The following is a 22,466-nucleotide window of genomic DNA, read 5'->3' as shown; positions in this document are numbered from 1 at the left end:
TATAATTGAAAGGAGTATATGTTCTGGAGTTTTTTTGTTCTGTGTTCAATACATGTCAATAGGCTTTATTTTCATAATTTTTTTTCATTTCCTCAATATCTAATTTTTATCTATTATGTCAATTTCAAAGCAAAGCACTTTAAAGTACCCACCATGCTTGTATGTTTGTTTGTTCTTTTTATTTCACTATTTTTGCTTTAAATATTTTGAGACATTATTAGTCCAGTTAGATCTTCTGAGTGGGTTGGACCCTTTGACATTATCATTATTTTATCATCTTAGATCCTCTTTACTTGTAGTAATGAATCTTGCCTTAGCGTTCTCTTTCACTGATATAAATAACCACCAATCACTCTACAGTCTTTCTTGTTTCATTAGTGCTGACATCTGACACATTTTCCTTCTGCTTAAAACACTTCCCTTAATATTTATTTTAGTGCAGTTCTACTGGTGACACATCTCTTCGGATTCTGTTTTATTTTATATTTTTTTAAAGGAAATTTCCACCCTACCAGAAATAAAATTCAAAGTTTGCAATTATTTGCTTGAAGAACTTTGGAAACCTAATGTCTTCATCAACTGACTTCCCCTGTGATTTATATAGGGTATATCTCCATTTATATAGACCTTGTTTCTCATCTGAGGGAAGTCCCTACCTCTAGCTGTTTCCCATCTCTGGCTGTTTTTTTAATCAACTTTATGAAGTTAATATTTAAATTGGTACTGTACAATTTAAATGTACAATCTAATGAATCTGACAAATTAACATATTTGTAAACAATCTAAGTGTAGAAAAGAGAGTTTCTTAATGCCCCCTTTTCAGTGGATTCCTTCCTACCAACCACAGCTTTGTGTATGCCTTCCATTCCTCCCTTTTGGTGTAGGAGTGCCAATAATATCCTGTGCTTTTTTCACCATTGCATTTTGGGCATGTGGGGGACAAGTAAATTTTTTTCTAGTTTTTGTGTTTATAGTTTGAGAGGAACTATAGTTAAGGAGCTATGCCTATACCCAAGGAGCCTCACCACATCTGGACCTGATTTGGATGACAAGATCCTTGACTTTGATCTGATGCTGCATGGGATCAATCTTTTAGAAGCCTTGAGAGAATGTGAGTATATTTTGCATGTGAGAAGGAGGTATTATGGATGGCAGAGGAAAGGCTGTGGTAACCAACCTCCAAGATGGTTCCTAATGATCTTTGCCTTCTGGTGTTCATATCATTCCAAATTGTACCTGAATTTTTGTGTGTGACCAATAGAATATGTCAGAAATGATGGCATGTCACTTCTGAGATTAGGTTTAAAAGGCAAGGTGACTTCTATATTGCTCCTCTCTGTTTTTTGGACCACATGACTTAGGGAAGCCAGTTGCCATGTTGGACTCCATGGAGAGTTCTACATGATCAGGACTCATTGTCAACAATATGTGAGTGAGACTGATAACATACCCTTCAGTCCCAGTTAAGCCTTCAGGTTAATGCAGCCTTGGGCAAAAGCATGACTGCAACTCATGAGAGATCCTGACCTAGAACCACAAGACAAGTCACTCCAGAACACTGACTCTCAAGAATGTATGAGGGAATACATGTTTATTGTCATCAGCTGATAATGGGATGTTATTATGCAGTAGTGGACAACTAATAAAAATACCTAGGAGTAAAGTTTCTGAATCATATAGTAAGGGTTAGCATAACTTTAAAAGAAACTACCAAAATTTTCAAAGTCATTGGACACATTTATACATTCACCATATAATTTATGAGAGTTCCAGTTGCTTTGCATCATGGTTAATGCTTGATTTTGTCAGTCTTTTTACTTTTAATGATTACAGTGTGGTTTTTGTTTTCACAGTATGCTGATTATTAATAATGTTCAACAGTTCATGTTTTTATTGACCATTTGTATATATACCTTCTTTTACTAGGTGTCTATTGAAGTCTTCACAATTTTGTATTAGGAAGTTTGTCTCTGTATTATATAATTGAAAAGCCCTTTGTCAGGTATTTGTATTGCAGATATTTTCTCCCAGTCATGGATTTGCTTTTTCAGTTTTCTTAATGCTGTCTTCAGAATAGAAGACATTTTAATGTTGATTAAATCCAATTTATCAATTTATTACATTTTATCATTAGTGAATTTTAAAAATATTTTTCCCCCTTAAAGTTTCCAAGATTTTCCTCCAGTAAGTTTTTAGCTTTAGCTTTTATGTGTAAGTCTATGATCAATCTAGAGTATATTTTTACATATTTATGAGGTAGGCATTGAGTTTCCCTCTTTTCTGTACAGTTATCTATGTGTTCCAACAGCATTTTTTAAAAAGGCTATCCTTTATCCATTGAATTACTTTGGCCTTTGTGAAAAATAAAATTGAATGTGTAAGTTTCTATTTTGACATCTCTATACCTTGATCTATATGACTAATTTCATGTCAATAAAACAGTTTCTTAATTATTGCAGCTTTATATTGTCATGAAATCGATAGTGTACATTTTTGAACATTGTTATTCTCTTCTAAGGTTGTTTTGGTTGGTCTACATACTTTATATTTTCATAAAAAAATAGAATCTGCTTGTGAATAGTCACAAGAAAAAAAGTCCTATGGAAAAAGTTAGTTTTATGGGACTGTTTTAAGTTTTTGTATTGATTTAGAGAGATTGGAAATCTCTACAATATTGTTTTTTCCAATGTATGAATATTATATAGTTCTATTTTTCAATCTTTTATTTATGTCATCAATGTTTTGTATTTTATGTAGATATGCATCTTTTGTTACATTTAATTCTAAGCATTTTCTGGTTTTTGATGCTATTGTAAATGCTATTTTTAATACCAGTTTCCAATGGTTCTAACATACATTTTGTTTTTGTATACTCATCTATTTACATGAATCTTGTTAATTTTACTTATAAATTGAAGTAGCTTTGTAAAGGAAACTTTAGCATTTCCTGTATAGACAATATAAGAATGAATCCAGGCAGTTCTTCTTTTCAATCAAATCTGTATGTCCTTTACTATTATTACCTTATACAACAACTAGTACCTTCATTATATACTTAAATATTATGTGGTATCTTGTTACTTATTTTAGGGGGAAAGCTTTTAATATTTCACTCTTTATTATGATTAATCTATAAGTTTTGCAAAGATGCTCTTTTTTTTCGAATTAAGAGGCTCTTTATATTCCTGCTTTACTCAGATTTTTAAAATTTTGTTCCTTAATGGGTGTTGAATTTTGTCAAATGTTTTCTCTGAATCTACTGAGATGGTGGTATTATTTTTCTTCTTCATATTTCAAATTCAGCGAATTCTACTGATTGATTTTGAATGTTAAACCAACCTTTTTATTCCTTAGATAATTCCCCACTGTGGCATGATGCATGTACCTGGTAATTGTTTTTCAGACCAGTTGTTTATTTCTTCTGTTACTGAATTTTTTTTCCCTGAATTTGTTCATGATAGTCCTTATGAACATTTTAATGTCTGTAGGATCTGTAGTGAAAAAAACTCTTTATATCTGATATTGTGGTGACTTTATACAATATAATCTCTCCATATGATTCCAGGTTAGTGTTGGCCACAAAAGATATTTTTAGATGTGGAAGAGGAAAGTCAAGAAGTCACTCTGAAAGTTGGTGTAAGGCCAGGTGCTGTTGCAGCTTATTCACACTGTTGCTGCTTTGCTGGCTTACTTTATCTGGACATGGGTTTTCCTCCTTTGGTTTCTGCAAATCCTGGACAAGATATATGTCCTGCTCTGTGATGAAGAGTATCAGCTTCTCCTGAAGGTCCCCCATGTCATCATTGTTGAAGGTGGTGAGAGACAGGGAATGTTACCCATGCTGTTTTGGACTGCTAAAGCTGATGAAGTGCAATATACCAGAAATGGACTGGCTTTTAATGAAGGGGATATATTAGCTTACAAATTTACAGTCCTAAGGCTCTGGGACTGTCCCAGCTAAGGCATCAATAGGACGATACTCTCTCTGAAGATCAGTTACCAGTGAGTTTGTTCTCTCTGTCAGATAGCAAGGTACGTGGAGACATCTGCTGGCCCTTCTCTCCCAGGTTTCATGGCTTTAGCTTCTGGCTTCGGTGGCTTCCTCTCAGCTTCTCCAGGCTTTTTCTGTGATCTTCTCTTAATTTCATCTCTTAGCTTTTCTGTGGCTTTTATCTTCTTATAATGGACTCCAGTAAGAGGATTAAGACCCACCCTGGAGCAGGTGTCAACTGAAATAACCTAATCAAAAGGTCCCACCCAGAATCGGTCTGTACCCACAGGAATGGATTGAAAGAACATGATCCTTTCTGGGGCACATACAGTCTCCAAACTACCACACCATGGCACCAAGTGTGGAGGCAGTGAGAGAAAGATGCAGGTTCCAATTTGTCTTTGTCTCTCCAATGTTCACATGCAGTGTTTCTTCTTGGCATACTACCTTGTTGATTTCATACTCAACATCAAGACTCAGAGGCAATACTCTCAAATAGACTTCTTAGCTAGCTATCACAAAATAGTAAACCTAATCTCTGAAGTAAATCACTTATTCTGCTTCTCTGATTGATCTGGAAGTGATACAATGTATAAATTGCATTTTCTCACTTTTTTTACTTGATTTCTCTTTCTCAGGATTTATTAATTATACTAATCTTCTAAAAAACCCACAACTTTTGTCTTTGTTAATTTTCAATTTTTGTCCTGTTTTCTATTGCATTGCTTTCTGCTCTCATCCTCATTATTTATTTTCTTATATTTACATTTCATTTACTTTCCATCTTATTTTACTTTTTATAGATTCTTTATGTGCACATTTAGATAATTAATTTTGCACCCTTCTTCTTATAGCCCTTAAAGCTATAATTTCCCTCCAAGCACTGTGTTAGCTGCAACCCATAAATTTTGATTTTTATTAGTATTTAACTTGAAATATTTTCTAATCTTTTTTTGATTTCTTTAGAAATGGTTTTTAACTTAAAATGCAAATATTTAACACTTTTCTTAATATCTCATTGTTATTGATGTCTAACTTAATTCTTTTATGCTAAGGAAACATTGACTACAAGATTACACTGTTTTGAAATTCATTGAGACTTTTCATGGCCCAGCATATAATCCATATTAGTGAACATTTCAACTGCACAGCAGACTCTGTGTCTTGTCTTGATTGCAGCATTCTCCAAATATCACTTAGATCAAGGTATTTGAATAAGTGTTAAGATCCTATAACTAATTTTATTTTTTGGTCTTTCCTATCAGTTATAAAGAAGTGATTAAAAAGTTTCAAACTGCGATTGTCAATTTGTTAACTTCTACCTCTATTTATGCCTATTTTATAGCCTCTATTATTAGTTGCCTAAACTTTTAGATTATTATGTCTTGCAGGTAAATTGCCTTTTTATCATTATGAAATATTATATGTAATAAGATACCATAGTTCATAGTTTATCATTTGAGATAATAATAAATATGAAAAAGAATAATACTAGTTTTATAGTCTATTTTTCATGCTTACTTTTGGCATAATGCACAGTTTCTATCACTGTAATTTAAAAATATTTTTCTTTTTATTTTAAATGCCTTTCTTGTAACAAATAACTTTGCTTGCATTTGTATGTAGTTCATCAATTTCTGCCTTTTAATTAGAGTATTTCATTTGCTTACAATGAATATAATTATTGATATGGCTGGTGTTAAGTATACTATCTTGCCATTTACTTTCTTTCCATCACTTCCTTTGTTTCTCTGTTGCTCCATTTCTACCTTATTTGGGGTTAATAATTTTTCAATCACATTTTGCTCCTATTTTGACTTTTTAGTTAACCCTTTTCATTTTATCATTATTGTTATTAGTATTATTTTAGTGGTTGTTCTAAGGCTAACAATATGCATCCTTAACTTTTCACATTTTTCAATTGACATTTATAGTTCCTATTCACAAATGGGATAACCCTACAACAGTAAAATCTCATTTGTTTACCACTCAATCTTTGTGTATTTGTTTTTACATGCCTTACTTCTACATACATTGTGGCTCCCACCTTACAATATTATTATTTTACTTTAAAAAGTCAACTGTACTTTAGAGAAATCAGCCCCCTCCACACCCACATCCATACCCACACAAACAAGAGCATTTTTTAAAAGTAAAGATTTTGAAATTTTTTTATTCTAATAGCATATATACAACCTAAAATTTCCCTTTTTAATCACACTCAAATATATAATTTAGTGCTGTTAATTATGTTTACAATGTTGTAAACCATATCATAACCACCATTCATTACCAAACTATCACCCATTATAGTCTTTTCATTTATTCACTTATTTACTATTTCTAATGCTGTTTATTCCTTTCTATAGTTCCAAATTTGATACAGTATTATTTTCCTTCAGCTGGAATAATATCCTTTAGCATTTCTTGTAATGAAGGTTTGCTAGTTATGAAATTTCTCAGTCTTGATCTGAAAATGCCTTCATTAAAACTTCATTTTTGAAAAAAATGATCTTTTTACTATTTATAGAATTCTATGCAATTTCTTCTGTCTATCATAACGTTAAAGTAACTTCAATCCCTTAACAACTGACCCTTATTGTTTCATATAGAGTATCAACAAAGGTTTCTTTTTTTTGGTCATAGTGTGTCCTTTTTTTTTGGTTGCTGTCTTCAAGATTTTCCATTTGTGCTTTCTGCCAATTTCACTAAGATGTTCTTAAGTGCCCTAGTCTTTGTAATAACCTTGTTGGTGTTAATGAGCTTCTTAAATATGTAAATTTGTGTTTCCTCTGATTTGAGGAAATTTTTAGGCATTAATGTTTCAGACAATACTTGGCCCCATCCCATTCTAGCTCATTTATTCCTTTGATGCTCAAATTACATGTGTTTCAGAGAATTTTATATTGTCAACCAGATCTTTGAGGTCTCTTCCCTTTTTAAAAATCTTCTCTCTATATTTCGGATTGGATAATTTCTATAGATTTGCCTTCAAATTCACAGACCTTTTTTTTTCCTGCCATCTTCAGTCTGCTTTTAAGTCCTTTCAGCCAATGTTTTATTTAATTTTCTGTTTCAAATAATTATTTCACAGCTGAAATTCCCTATCTATTCATTCAAAATCACATTTTCATTTATATCTTTGAATCTACTCCTAGTAGATTATTTATAGTATAATGCTGAATCCAACAGCTGGGTCATCTTTGGGCTGTACTCTATTGACTGCTTTTTACTCTTAACTATAGGTACTTTTCTTTGGATATTTAGTAAAATTTATTTGTATAATGAATAATTTGGTTGATATACTATCACCTCTGAATTCAGCTATCTTTCTGTGAAGAGGGTTAAATTTAGTTCTAGCATGAAATAAACTATTGGCCCATAAATTTGTCCAGGTTTGGTTTACATTTCATTAGGGCAAATAAATGGATAGTCTGTTACCTGAGGCTCTCTAACTTGGCAGAACTCAACCTCCACACTCTGTCTTCCCTGCAGAGCTTGTGGAGACTTGGTTTCTGCCTTTGTGAGGGTCAAGTCCAGAGTAAGCCAGATTCTAGAAAACTGTCATCATTAAGTGTGATTTTTTTTTTTTTTATGATGTTACAAAAGTCTGTACTCTCTAACTAGGTCGTAACATTAAAGTCTCCATTACCTAAAATCACTGCTATCAATCCTGCTTCAGCTGTTCGGTGGCCAGTGTTATATATTAAATTCCTTTGAATGTCCTGCCTGTACTTCTGACATAACCACTTTACAAAAACTCCTCTTTTCTGAAGCTCTTCCTATAGATTACAGACACTTAAATACTCTTGAAATATGATCAGTGCTTTCTCAGCACAGGAGAAATATTTTAGTATTATTAGGCTCCAGCTTTAGGAACTGCCAAATGTAAATTTTCTTCAGTAGAGCTAAAATTATAGTGAAGTTTACTTTTGAGTTTCCATTTTTTAAGGGATTGCAATCATGTGCTGCTCACTGCCTATTGTCCAACACCTGAAAATATTTGCCACATATATATTTTTAAATTCAATTCTATTGAGATATATTCACAAACCATACAATCATCCACAGCATACAATCAGCTGTCCACAGTACCATTATATAGTTGTGTATTCATCATCACAATCATTTTTGAATATTTTGATTACCACATACAAAAAAGAAAAAGAAAAAAAAAATAAGGTAAAAAAGAATACCAAATCATGCATCCATATTTATTTACTTTTTTAAAAATTTTATTGGTGTTATTTTTTAAATTCAGTTTTATTGATATATATTCACATGTCATGCAGTTATCCATGGTGTACAATAAACTGTTCACAGTACCATTATATAGCTGTGCATTCATGACCCCAATCTATTTTTTGAGCATTTTCTTTGTACCAGAGAAAGTAAAAATAAAAATTAAAAAAAACATCCAAATAATCCTCCCCTCCCACCCTATTTTTCATTTAGTTTTTGTCCCCATTTTTCTACTCATCTGTCCATACACTGGATAAAAGGACTGTAGTCACAAGGCTTTCACAATCACATGGTCACACAGTTTAAACTATAGTTATAAAATTGTCATCAAGAATCAAGACTACTGGGTTGCACTTCCACAGTTTCAGGTATTTCCTTCTAGCTATTCCAATACATAAAATCTAACAAGGTTTATCTATAAATTGCATAAGTATAACCTCCAGAAAGACCTCTCAACTCTATTTGAAATATCTCAGCCACTGAAACTTTATTTTGTTTCATTTCTCTTCGCCCTTTTGGTCCAAGAAGGCTTTCTCAATCACTCAATGCCTGGACCAAGCTCATCCCTATTAGTCATGTCGCACATTGCCAGGGAGATTTACACTCTTGGGAGTCATGTCCCATAGAGGGGGGAGTGCAATAAATTTACCTGCAGAGTTGGCTTAGAGAGAGAAGTCATGTCTGAGCAATAGTAGTGGTTCTTTGGGGGTGAATCTTAGGCACAATTTTAAGTAGGTTTAGCCTCTTCTTTGCAGTAAGATCGAGGGCTCAACCTTCTTAATTGGCAGTCCCCAATGCTCGTGAGAATATCATAAATTCCTCAGGAGGGGGGGGAGTTTAATATTTCCACATTTTTCCCCAGTTCCTCAAGGGGGCTTTGCAAATACATTTTGTTTTCTGCCCACATTAGTCTGGGATATATTGGGGCTTCACACTAACCTGTACACACCAACCAGATTTCACTCCCTATTCAAAGTTCCATGTAATTATGATGTTTGAATAAACTGGCCATACAAGTTAAATTATATAGTGTGTTAAAAAAATTATAAATTTTGTACCAAATAAACATCTCTTCCTTTGGTCTCACACAGAAGTTGAAGTTTTAAAATACTGTCATTATCACCCTTTACTCTTTAGTCAGATTTACCTTAGTCCTAACAAAGTCCATTTTGTTCATATCTCTGACTGAAGTCTGATACTTGTTCAGATTCTTTAATATTTGCTGTATGGGGTAATGCTAACATTCATAGCTGCCAGACTCTGGCTCTGGGTCTCAGGTGTCACTCAGACACCCAAAATTACAGGGACTGACCAGGTTATACACAAAGAGCTCAGCATCTCAGAATGTAGAAATAGCCATCACAACTCAGGAATAGCTGTAACTGCTATAAGAGCTTATTTTCTGGATATGCCTTCCCCCAATAACCTATACTCTTAGATTCAATTCTAGAGTTTGCACATTATAGTTAGTCCATATTAGTGAGGCATTATCATGTTTTTCTTTTCATTTCTGGTTTATTTCACTCAACATACTATCCTCAATGTCCATTCACCTCACAACATCATTACTTCTTGTAGCAGCTCAGTATTCTATTGTTGTATGTATACACCAAAGTTTGTCATTCCATTCATCAGTCAATGTATCCTTAGGTCACTCCATCCACTGTGAATCATGAATACTGCCACCATAAATCTCGCTGCACAAATGTCCATTCATGTCCCTCTTTTCAGTTCTTCCAGGTATATACCCAATAACAGGGTGCAGGACAACATGGCAACCCCATGCTTAGCTTCCTATGGAACCATCACACTGCCCTCCAGATGGGCTGCACCATTCTTTCCCACCAACAGTGATTATGTATATCCCTTTCTCCACATTTTCTTCAACACTTGTATCCCTCTGTTTATTTTTAGCCAGTTTTATTCATACACCATACATCCATCCTAAATAAATAATTAATGATTCACTGTATAATCACATAGTTATGCATTCACAACTAATATCTATATAAGGACATTTCCATTTCTTCCACAAAGAAAGAGGAAGAGGCAAAAAAGAAAAAAAGTAAAAAGAAGAAAAAGAAAAAGAAAGAAATAGTGACAACTAAAAAGCAACAAAAGAAAAAATAAAGTAAAAATAAAATACAATAAAAAAGTCATATCAATGCCAACATTCCCATACCTCTTGCTTATATCCCCCTTATATGATATTTAACTTTGCTATATTGCCTTTGTTACAATTAATTGAAACATATTACAGTGTTACTGTTCACTGTAGACTCTAGTTTGCATTGATTGTATTTTCCCCCAAAACTGTCCTGTTTTTATCACCTTGCTGAGTTGACATTCATTTGTTCTCCCTCATGTAAAACATTCTTATTTTTGTACATTTAATCAAAATCATTGACCATTCTAGTTTTCACCAAGTTATACAGTCCCAGTCTTCATCTTCTATCTTTGCTTGGTGTCCTACACACCCTTAACATTCCTCTTTCAATCATACTCACAGTCATCTTTGTTCAGTGTACTTACAATATTGTGCTACCATTATCCAATATTGAGCTATCCATTTCTGGATCTATACAATCAATCCTCTTGAACATTCTGTACTCTTTCAGCATCAAATGCCCAATCTTTACCCTCTTTCTATCTCCTGGTATCTTCATTTCTGTACTCTTCTCCAAACCTGTCTCTCCCATCTTTTCCTATCTGTTGATAGCACTCCCTTTTTATTTCTTGTAAAGGAGGTCTCCTGTACATGAAATCTCTCAGTCTCTTTTTATCTGTAAATATTTTAAATTCTCCTTCAGTTTTGAAGTACAGTTTTGCTGGATATAGGGCTCTTGGTGGCATTCAGTATCTTGAATATGTCATACCACTGCCTTCTTGCCTCCGTGGTTTCTACTGATAAATCTGCACTTAGTCTTATTGAGCTTCCCTTATGTGGTGGATTGCTTTTCTCTTGCTGTTTTCAGAACTCTATCATTGTCTTTGACATTTGACAATATGATTAGTAAGTGTCTTGGAGTAGGTCTATTTGGATCAATTCCGTTTGTGGTACGTTGCACTTCTTGAACCTGTAATTTTACATCTTTCATAAGAGTTGGGAAATTTTCATTGATTATTTCCTTTATTATTATTTCTGCTCCTTTTCCCTTCTCTTCTCCTTCTGGGGCACCTATAACATGTATAGTCATGTGCTTCACATTGTCATTCAGTTGCTTTAGCCCCTGCTCATATTTTTCCATTCTTTTGTCTTTCTGTTCTTTTGCATGCAGGATTTAAGATTTCCTGTCCCCTGGTTAGGTAATCCTTTCTTCTGCTTTTCCAAGTCTGCTGTTGTATGTCTCCATTGTGTTTTTCATCTCTTCTATTATGCCTTTCATTCCCATAAGTTCTACCATTTGTTTTTTCAAGCTTATGATTTCTTCCTTATGGCCACCCAGTGTCTTCTTTATATCCTTCATCTCTTTTGTCACATTTGATTCATTGATTTGATTTGGAAGATTTGTTTGAACGAATCTTTAAAAAGATTTGTTTAAAAATAACCTTTAATTAGTTGTTTCAAATCTTGAATCTCAGTTGAGTTGTTAGCTTGTTCCTTTGACTGGGCAATATCTTCATGTTTCCTGGTGTGGCTCATGATTTTTTGTTTTGTAGGCATCTGATTTTCTTGATTGGTTTATTCTGGAAATTGTTTTCTCTCTTTCACCTTGGGTTTTATTGTTAGTTTTTGTTGATCTCTATATTTCTTTGTTTCTCTTACTGGCCAGTTGTCAGATATGTTCTGCCCCTGAGTTTTCCTCCCAAATCAGGCACCCATTGTGGCCTTCCACAGGGACAGGAGGTAGGCACTAGGCACCCTAACAAATTCACTGTGTGTGGTAATATAGATCTGCTGGCTTCCAGTGGTGTTCTGTTTTCTGCTGGTCAGCAAGATCTGGGTCTGTTTTAGAACTCTGCTTTGACAGGTGGGTTGTCCATATTTGTCAGCCAAAACCAGGCTGAGTTTCTGTGTAGGACATGTATACCAGCTCCTGTGGTCCTAATAAAGGGTCTGAAGTGTCTTTTTAAAGGGGTTTCTATCCCCTTGCACTTTCCAGACTGTCCAGCAGAAGGCACTCTTTGGCAACTTAATCATCCTCAGAGGCTGTTTTCCTGGGAGCGCAGGTTGTGTCTACACAGGTGGGCTGAAACTGTCAGATTCCTGTGCCCTCATTTTGCCAGCCAAGATCTGGCTCAATATGAGGCTACATCTGTGGCAGAATACTCCCTCGCTAACACAGTGCTCCAGCTGTCCCCGAGGCAAGGAGATGACCATCAGCTGCTTCCTTCAAGGGTAGGGGAAGGGTTTTTAGACCCAAGACTAGGAACACATTCTCTGCCCATGTTTTCTCAGTCTCTTTGTCCCTCACTGACCCGGGCCTTGAAATGTCCTCCCCTGTCCCCCAGGTCTTCAAACACTGAGGGCATGTCTCACTGCTGTGAGAGATTTTAAATTCTGTGTCCCTGGTGGGAGGTTTCCCAACTGCTGATTCTGTGCTTTTCCCACACTGAGACTGAGTGAGGGGGAGGGGAGAGGACTGGCTGGTCTGGGATGGAAGATTCCTACCTACATCTTCTCTTTCTTCAATTCTGCATTTGCAGTGTACTTCTCCAGTCTATATCCTTTCCCAGAGTTTTAAACAATTCAGAATTGTCCCTTTTTTCATTGAATCTCTGGAAAAGAGTTTTCAGTAGCTGTTTATATCACTATGTTGATGATATCACCCCCTGCCACATATATTTTTTCTAGTCTATTGGGTTTTGGCCTTGAGATAGGTGCTCTGCCTAAGGATTTTAAAGCCTGGATTAAAACAAAATATTTTGTTTCAGAGTTTTGAAACAATTCTTGGATCCCTAACCTCCTATGGGCAGGATACAGTCTGAGCAAAGTGTATAGCCACACTCAAGGTGTATGCACCAAACATGTATAAAAATATAGCTAAGAATAGGATTTCCACCACAATCTATAAAGGAGTTACAGGGAAAGGATGTATCTTCATGCCTGAAACAAACAAAAAGTGAAATACATGAAACAATGGATTTTAATTATTCAATATCACTCAGTGCAGGACAATGAGCCCTCACTGCATGGAAACAAATTGCCTTATAATTATCCCAGGTTGTTACCTATACAGAATTTGAAGACCACAGCCCAGAGTGAGAGGATGTAGATAGAGCCTGGCCATTGAGATAAGTTGAAGAGATGAAGTAGGTAGTTTAGGGAGGCTGAAGTTCATAGATCAGAATGCAAAAGGGGAGAAATTTTCAGAGAGAAAGAAACACCTCCAGAGATCTGCATATGGTTCCTTTCATGAGTCTTCAGCTGACTACTGAGCAGTATACATATATATGTGGTGGATTGGATTGTGTTTTCCAGAAAAATATGTTCTTACTCTTAATCAATTCCTGTTAAAGGGTTTACTTCAGTGAAGGTGTGGCCCAACTGAATCACGATGAGTCTTAATCCTACTGCTGGAGTCTTTATAGAGAAGACCACAGAGGGAAGCCACAGGAATCAGCAAGAAGCTAGAGTCAGTAGATCCTGGTAGAGAAAGGAAGAGATGCTGCCATATGTATTCCTATGTGATGGAAAAGTCAAGGACCCCCAAATATTGTTGGCCAGCTAGAAGATACCTACTATGGGAGTAAGCAAGCCTTTTATCCTTTAAAACCATGAGCCAAGAAATTCCTGTTGAGCCAACCCATTGTACAGTATTTATTTCAGCAGCTAAGAAACCAAAACAGCATGAGAAAACAACCCAAAGCCAGGAGTACACTTTCATTCTTTTGGAAATGGATATCCAGTTCTCCAAGCACCATTTATTGAAGAGGCTGCACTGTTCCAGTTGCTTTGTTTTGATTGCCTTATCAAGATCAATTGTCATCAACTGATAAGATCAATTGATGAGAGGGTCTATTTATGAACACTCAATTCAATACCATTGATCAGTATATATATATTTATGCCAGTGCCATGCTGTTTTGAGTACTGTAGCTTTGTAGTATGCTTCAAAGTCAATTAGTGTGAGACCTGCCACTTTGTTTCTCTTTGTCAAGATATTTTTGGCTATTCAGGGCACCTTTCCCTTCCAAAAAATTTTGTTACTGGGTTTTCCATTTCGTCAAAGTAAATTTTGGGGATTTTAATTGCTATTGCATTGAATCTAAAAATCAATTTAGGTAGAATTGACATCTTAATTATATTTAGTCTTCCAATTCATGAACACGGTATGTTCCTCCATTTTGTTAGGTCCTGTTCAATTTCTTTTAGCAGTTTCTTGTAGTTTTCTTTGTGTAGGTCTTTTGTGGCCTTCATTAGGTTTATTCCTAAATACTTGATTTTTTTGGTTGCTATTGAAAATTGATTTTTTTCTTGATTTCCTTCTCTTGTTGCACATTACTTGTATATAGGAACACTACAGATTTTTGCATGTTGATCTTGTAGCCTGCCACTTTGCTTTATCCATTAATTAGTTCTAATAGCTTTGCTGTAGATTTTTCTGGATTTTCTACATATAAAATCATGTCATCTGCAAAGAGTGAAAGTTTTACATCTTCCTCTCCAGTTTGGATGCATTTTATTTCTTTTTCTTGCCTAATTGCTCTAGCTAGAACTTCCAGCACAATGCTGAATAGCAATGGTGATAGGGGATATCCCTGTCTTGTTCCTGATCTTAGAGGGAAACCTTTCAATCTTTCCTCATTGAGTATGATTTTAGCTCTGGGTTTTTCATATATTGCCTTAAACATATTGATAAAATTCCCTTTTATTCCTATCCTTTGAAGTGTTTTCATCAAGAAAGTATGTTAAATTTTGTCAAATGCCTTTTCTTCATTGAGAGAGATGATCATGTCATTCTTCTGATTTGATTTATTGATGTGTTGTATTATATTAATTGATTTTCTTGTGTTGAACCACCCTTGCATACCTGGAATAAACTCTTCCTCATCATGGTGTGTAATTTTTTAATGTGCTACTGGATTCAATTTGCAAGTATTTTATTGAGGATTTTGCATCTCTTTTCATTAAAGAGACTGGTCTATAATTTTCTTTTTTTGTAGTATCTTTGTCTGATTTGGGTATTAGGGTGATGTTGGCTTCATAGAAAGAGTTAGGTAGATTTCCCTTTCTTCAGTTTTTTTAAAGAGTTTGAGCAGGATTGGTATGAATTCTTTCTTGAATGCTTGGCAAAATTCACATGTGAAGCCATCTGTTCCTGGGCTTTTCTTTTCTGGGATCTTTTTGATGACTGACTCAATATCTTTACTTTTAATTGTCTTTTTGAGGTTGTTTGTTTCTTCTTGAGTCAATCTTGGTTGTTTATGCCTTTAAGGAAGTTCTCTATTTCATCTAATTTGTCAAGTCTATTAGCATATAGTTGCTCATAGCATCTTCTCACTAGCTCTTTTATTTCTGCCAGGTTAGTAGTTATGTCCCCTGTACCATTTCTGATTGCATTTATTTGTATTCTATCTATCTATCTATCTATCTATCTATCTATCTATCTATCTATCTATCTTTCATCTGTCTATCTATCTATCTGTTAGCCTAGCTAGGGGCCCATCAATTTTGTTGATTTTCTCAAAGAAACAACTTTTGGTTTTGTTGATTCTCTCTATTGTTTTCCTATTCTCATTTTCCTTTATTTCTGCTCTAATCTTTATTATTTCTTTCCTTATGTTTGCTTTGGGGTTAGTTTGCTGTTCTCTCTTTAGTTCCTCCATTCCTCCAGGTGAACAGATAATTCTTCAACTTTGCTCCCTCTTCTCTTTGAATATAGGCATTTAGGGCAATAAATTTTCCTTTCAGCCTGCCTTTCCTATATACCATAAATTTTTATATGTTGTGTTTTCATTGTTATTTGCCTTGAGGTATTTGCTAATTTCTCTTGTAATTTCTTCCTTTACCCACTGGGTTTCTAAAAGTATATTGTTTAGCCTCCATATATTTGTGAATTTTACAATTTTCTCCCTGTTATTTATTTCTAACTTCATTCCATTGTGATCCAAGAAAGTTTTTTTATAATATCAATATTTTTTAATTTGTTGAGACTTGCTTTGTGACCCAACATGTGGTCTATCCTGGAGAATGTTCCATGAGCACTTGAGAAAAATGTATATCATGCTTTTGTGGGTGTGGGTGTAGTGTTCTATAAATGTCTGTCAAGTCTAGTTCATTTATTGTGCAATTCAATGTCTCTATTTCTTTATTGATACTTTGTCTAGACGTTCTATCCATTGATGAGAGTTGTGTATTAAGATCTCCAACTATTATTGTAGAGCTATCTACTTCTCCTTTCAGTGTTCTCAGTGTTTTCCTCATGAATTTTGGGGCACTCTGGCTTGGTTCATAAATATTTATGATTGTTATGTTTTCTTGATGAATTGACATCTTTTATTAATATATAGTGTATTTCTTTGTCTCTTTTAATTGTTCTCCTTTGAAGTCTAATTTGTCTGATATTAATGTAGTTCCCCCCACTTTTTTTCTGGCTGCCATTTGCATGAAATATCTTTTTTCCAACCTTTCACTTTCAGCTTTTTTTTTTTGTCCTTTTGTTTAAAGTCAGTTTCTTGTAGGCAGTTTATAGACAGACCCTGTTTCTCAATCCATTCTGTAAGTTTATGTCTTTTTATTGGGGAGTTTAATCCATTAACATTTAGTTTCATTACTGTGAGGGCAGTACTTTCTTCTACTATTCTCTTTTGGGTTTTATATGTCATGTCTTAATTTTTCCTCTCTCTCCTTTAACCCTTTCTGATTACCTTCATTTCTATACTCTTCTCCAAACCTCTCTCTCCTGTCTTTTCCTATCAGCCTGTAGCATTCCCTTGAGTATTTCTTGTAGCACCAGTCTCTTATTCACAAACCTCTCAGTGTCTCTTTGTCTGAAAATATTTTAGTTTTACCTCATTTTTGAAGGACAGTTTTGCCAGATATAGAATTCTTGGTAGGCAGTTTTTCTCTCTCAGTATCTTAAATATATCATAACGCTGTCTTCTCACCTCCATGGTTTCTGTAGACAAATTTGTACATAGTTTTATCAAGCTTTCCTTGTATGTTATGGATTGCTTTTCTCTTGCCACTTTCAGAATATTCTCTTTGTCTTTGACATTGGACAATCTGATCAGTAAGTGCCTTGTAGTAGGTCTATTGGGATCTATTCTGTTTGGGAAAAGCTGTACTTCTTGAATCTGTAATTTTCTGTCTTTCATAAGAGTTGGGAAATTTTCATTTAATATTTCTTCTATTATTCTTTCTGCCCTTTTCCCCTCTCTTCTCCCTCTGGGACAACATAACATGTATATTCATGCACTTCATGTTGTCGCTCAGCTCCTGAAGACCCTGCTCATATTTTTCCATTCTTTTCACCTTCTGTTCTTTTGTGTGTATGAATTCAAATGTCTTGTCTTCCAATTCACTGATCCTTTCTTCTGCCTGTTTAAATCTACTGTTGTATCCCTCCATTGTCTTTTTCATCTCCTCCTTTATGCCTTTCATTCCCATAAGTTCTGCCATCTGTTTTATCAAGTTTATGAATTCTTCTTTATGATCATCCAGTGTCTTCCTTTTATCCTTCATCTCTTTTTGCTATGTCTTCCCCCAGTTCATGGACTTAATTTCTGAATTGACTTAGGAGACTTGTTTGAACATCTTTAATTAGTTCTTCCCTCAGTTCATTGAATTGATTTAGCATTAGTTGTCTCAACTCCTGTATCGCAGTTGAACTATTAGTTTGTTCCTTTTGTTGGTCCATATTTTTGTGTTTCCTCATATGGCTCATTATCTTAATCTGCCTAGGCCTCTGACTTTCCTGATTAGCTTATTCTGGAGCTTGTTTTCACTCTTTAACTAGGGTTTTCTTGTTGGTTGGCTTTGTTCTCTAAACTTCTTGCTCAGTTCAGCTTATTCTAGACCTCTAACTTACATTCTATTTAGTTGATCAGTTTTTCACTTCTTGTTTTTCTGTTTCTTGACCTGCCTCTATGTAGACATTTTGTGAGTGGTGTCCTCAGATATGGCCAACCACAGTCAGGTATTCCCAGACCAGAAAGGCCCAGGTCTCAGGAGGAGGACATGGAGTTTCCCTGAGAAGGAGACCCTCCTGTAAAGCCTGTAGACTCTATGCTTTTCCTATCCTGTCCAGCATGTTGTGCTTTCCAGCCTGCAGCTCCCGCTTCAGTGTAAGGAGATATGGAGCCTTTAGTTCTCCTGGTAACCCTCACCCTGTTGGGCGTGTGGCTGACTGAAGTTTGTGTCTGAATTCCAGCCCCTGGAGTCTTAGCTCCCTAAAGGAGGGCTGCCAGCCCCCCTTTCCTTGAAGAAGGTATACCCTTTAGGGAATTGTCTCCCACACTAGACTTATTCTTCTGTCTCTCAGAGCTATCTTAGCTCTGATCTTGCCTGGGCCCAAATTGCAAGTCTTTGATGCTTTCTGTAATGGGCTACTTAGAATAGTTTTTTAAATAAAAAGAGAGAAAAAGATAAAAAAAAAAAAAAGGCCCAGTATAGACTATTTAAAGAAAAGTGCTTTACTATCTCTTCCTACTGGATAGTTACTACTGAGACACCTTTAATTCCACCCTTGCAGTTCTGGTGGGCTATTGAAATGCAAAAATATAAGAAGTTGAGAGCAACTAAGGAGTAAGCAAGAAACCAGAAAAAAAACAGTTTTTCAGAGGATGGCCCTGGCTTCCTGGGTTTGCATAAGTGTCTGATTCTGTTTGAGCCCAGCTCTTCTCCATATTATGTTCACCCTCAACTCCAAAGTCTCTTTTTTTTCTCTTTTTGCTAGCCCTGTCTCCTGTCTGCTGGGCTAACTGTTCCCAGATTCTCCAGTGTCTGGTCTCAGATTATCTATGGTTGGAGTTTTTGTTCAGCAGTCTCAGTTCTGAGTTTTTTAATCAGTTCTGCAATTGGGGCTGGATTGAGCCTCCCTCCTGTTTCCCAGAACTGATAGTCCCTCCTCCCTCAGGAAACCAGCCACAAAACAGTCTGCCATGACTGGCAGGGAGAGGCATGGGCCCCCTGGCCATGAGAACATACAGTTTTCACTGATGTCAGCTGCTCCACATGTTAGAGACTGTTGTACTATGTGCATCTGAACTCAGATTTCCATGAGGTGTCTGTTCCACACAGTTCCTGGCTGTCTATCATCTACCCCAGAGGAGTAACTAAAATCCTCACCTCACCATTCTGCCATCTTGTCAAGAGGGCTTACATAGCCAAAGGACTAAAGAAAGCATCAGGCACATTCTGAGACATGAATTTTCATTATGGGGCTTACCTACAGGGTGGGAAGTCAAGTGACATTGCCCTGAATTCAGGAGCTTCTCTGAATGGATTCAGGAGCTGCTCTGAATGATGGTAGGTTCAGAGCTCAGTGTGAAGGTAATCCACCATTTGGGGGGGGTGGGGCTGGACAAGTTGGTTATAAGGGCTAAACATTCCAATGGGTATGAGAACATAAGGTGGGTATGGAGGTCTTGCAACATAGGGAGGGATTAATTGTAATCAACAGGGAGGAGGGAAGGATTATAGATTATCTTGTAGATAACAGTATCCCAGGGAATTTCAGGGAGGAGGTAATTATAGATTACATTTAGCACTGGAGGCCTGATATTACAAGGAGAATAGGTCAAGTGTTAACTGTCCTAGGTCAAGCAAACTGCTGTGTGCAGTTTTCAAATCACCTGGGGAAGGCCCTGGGACTGGGGGCTCCCACAGTCCTCCCCCATGCAGCAATTTGCATTGACCATAGGATAGACATTGTATTCATAATTCACAACAATAAAATGAACAGAAGAGTACAAGTAAACCAGTACTTATGGACAGTAATCCTACTAACAAGTGGCATCATGGTCCAGTTAAAGAATTAAACCATTTGGACCAAGGATCATCAGATAAATGATTGAAATTTTGTATATGATCTTGCATGTGATTAAGAGCTTGTGTTACATTTTGTGAGTTATCAGGTGCATATATACAACAATGAATATTAATTAAAGCACATGTACACCTGGGACTAAAATAGCTAAAGGATAAAACTACTAGACAGTCTGCTTTATTCTATATCTAGTTTTTACCATCTCTTAACATTGATCACAGAAATAAATTTCCCTTTCTGCAAACATTCTGCAGTTTTCTATATCCATACAGGTTTTGTCCTACATTTCCTCTTTTTCTTCAAACTGAAATAACCAGTCATTTAGGACAAAACTACTTTCCTTTTTCTTTTATTACAAAACACCCTTTATACCTCTTACACTTAAGTTACCAAAATAATTTTGGAAACTGTCTTCAAGCAAACATTTACAGCATACAATTACCACTAAAATTAAAACTTGTTAGAATAATGCTAAGTACTTAAAAAACTTTAGTTAATGCATTATTGCAACAGTAATTTAGAATTTTTTAACAAGAGTTAGTAACAGATGTAGGAACAATATGTAAGCTAAGTTTTCATTAGTGGATAGAAGAGTTCCAGGTGAGGGGGTCTTTAAATGCCATATTTTCTCCCCCTGTGGAGAGCCCTTTGGGGTCAGATCTACAGTTTGGTGTTGCAAAGTTATGCATACAGTTCCCTGTGGGAGGGGGTCCCAGGTGGGGAATACAAATAACCTTTGGCATAATACACCATGGGCCTAGGTTTCTTCACCAGCATGGCTGCATAGGCCAGAACCAGAGCCATTTGACATTATTTTCCCCAATTTCTAGTGTCTGTGGCACAGGTAAGAGCAGATTATTGTTGCCTCATCATGGCCATCCATGTAGCTTGTTGCCCAAGTGCAAATCCATCAGTATACCATGCAGAGTCAGTTATATTCCCTTGTCCATCAGCAGTGGGAATGAGAGGAGCCATCTCAGGAAGATCAACAGGAGGCAGGGCATGCTGCTCTTCCAGCATGAGAGACAGGTCCTAAAATTTCATGCATCCCTGCAGTCAAAAGATTATTGTTACAAATGCAGCATTGTAGGACATAGGCTTTCCACTTGTCAGGGTGCTTAGGTGATCACTCCCTGAATGGCAGCTGCTCTCCCTTATTTGAATTTATAAGGCTTGCATGGGCCCTGCAGTTACCATTTCCTCGGGAGCAGAAGCCACTGCTTTGGTTCTGGAGTTAATGCTGGTACAGTCATTGAGTCCATTGTTGCAAGGAGTTTCTATCTTCCTTTAAATGTCCCTTTAAAAGGCCATTCATTCTTTCAATTAACCCAGCTTCTGTGAGATTATAGGGCAAGTGAAACATCCAAAAGATATTATGTTCTTTAGCCCTGGCCGGGGTTAATTATCTGGTGAAGGTGGTCCCCCTATTGCTGTCCACATGTGTGGGGACCCTGAAAAAGACACTTAATTTTTCTAAGCTATGTATGGTATTTCCTTAGTTGGTCTTGTCCACTGGGAAGGCCAGCAGCAGTCCCGCACCTATATCTACAGTGGTGAAGGAATATTTTGCCCCTTTGGACAAAGAAGGGGGTCAATGTAGTCTACTTGCCACCAGGTGAGAAGGATCTGCTCTCAGCCTATGTGATTGGGTGATAAGCAGCTGAAACTGCTGTGCCAACTTCCACAGGGTCTGGTACCCTCAGTGCTCTGTTTTCCAATGCAGCCATTCAGTCACCCATGTGTTATGGATGTTAGGTTTTGGAATTCACTAGAGCATCTGCTTCTGCATTATCTAGCAATGAGTTAACATTATGGGCAGAAATATGGAAAGCAGTCACCTTACATTTCTAGCAGGCTGTCCAGATGTCTTCCCTCAATTGCTTCCCTCTTAAGGGATGGTTGACCACTGTCCATTGCTCCTGCTTCCACATGGCCATCCATACTGTCTGCTGCTCATCCCACTGGCTGCATTGCAAAGTTCCAGCCTTCCACCAGATGGTGTCAGTACTTGCCTGGACAGCCACAGCCATCCAAGTAGCATGTTGTCTGAGTGCCAATTCATCAGTATACCATGCAGAGTCAGGTATACTCCCTTGTCCATCAATGGTGGGCATGGGAGTTGCCACCTCAGGAAGATGCTTCTCTTCCACATGGGAGACTGGTCCTAAAATTCCATGCATCCGCATTTAAAGGCTATTGTTAAAAATACAGCATTGTAGGATGTAGGCTTCCATTTTGTCAGTGTGCTTAGCTGATCACTCACCAAATGAGTCTTATTTATAGTCTGCTGTGTACACTCT

This window comes from Choloepus didactylus, chromosome 1 (assembly GCF_015220235.1).
Source record: "Choloepus didactylus isolate mChoDid1 chromosome 1, mChoDid1.pri, whole genome shotgun sequence".
Classification (NCBI taxonomy): Eukaryota; Metazoa; Chordata; class Mammalia; order Pilosa; family Megalonychidae; genus Choloepus; species Choloepus didactylus.
Note: the sequence above shows the minus strand (reverse complement) of the source record.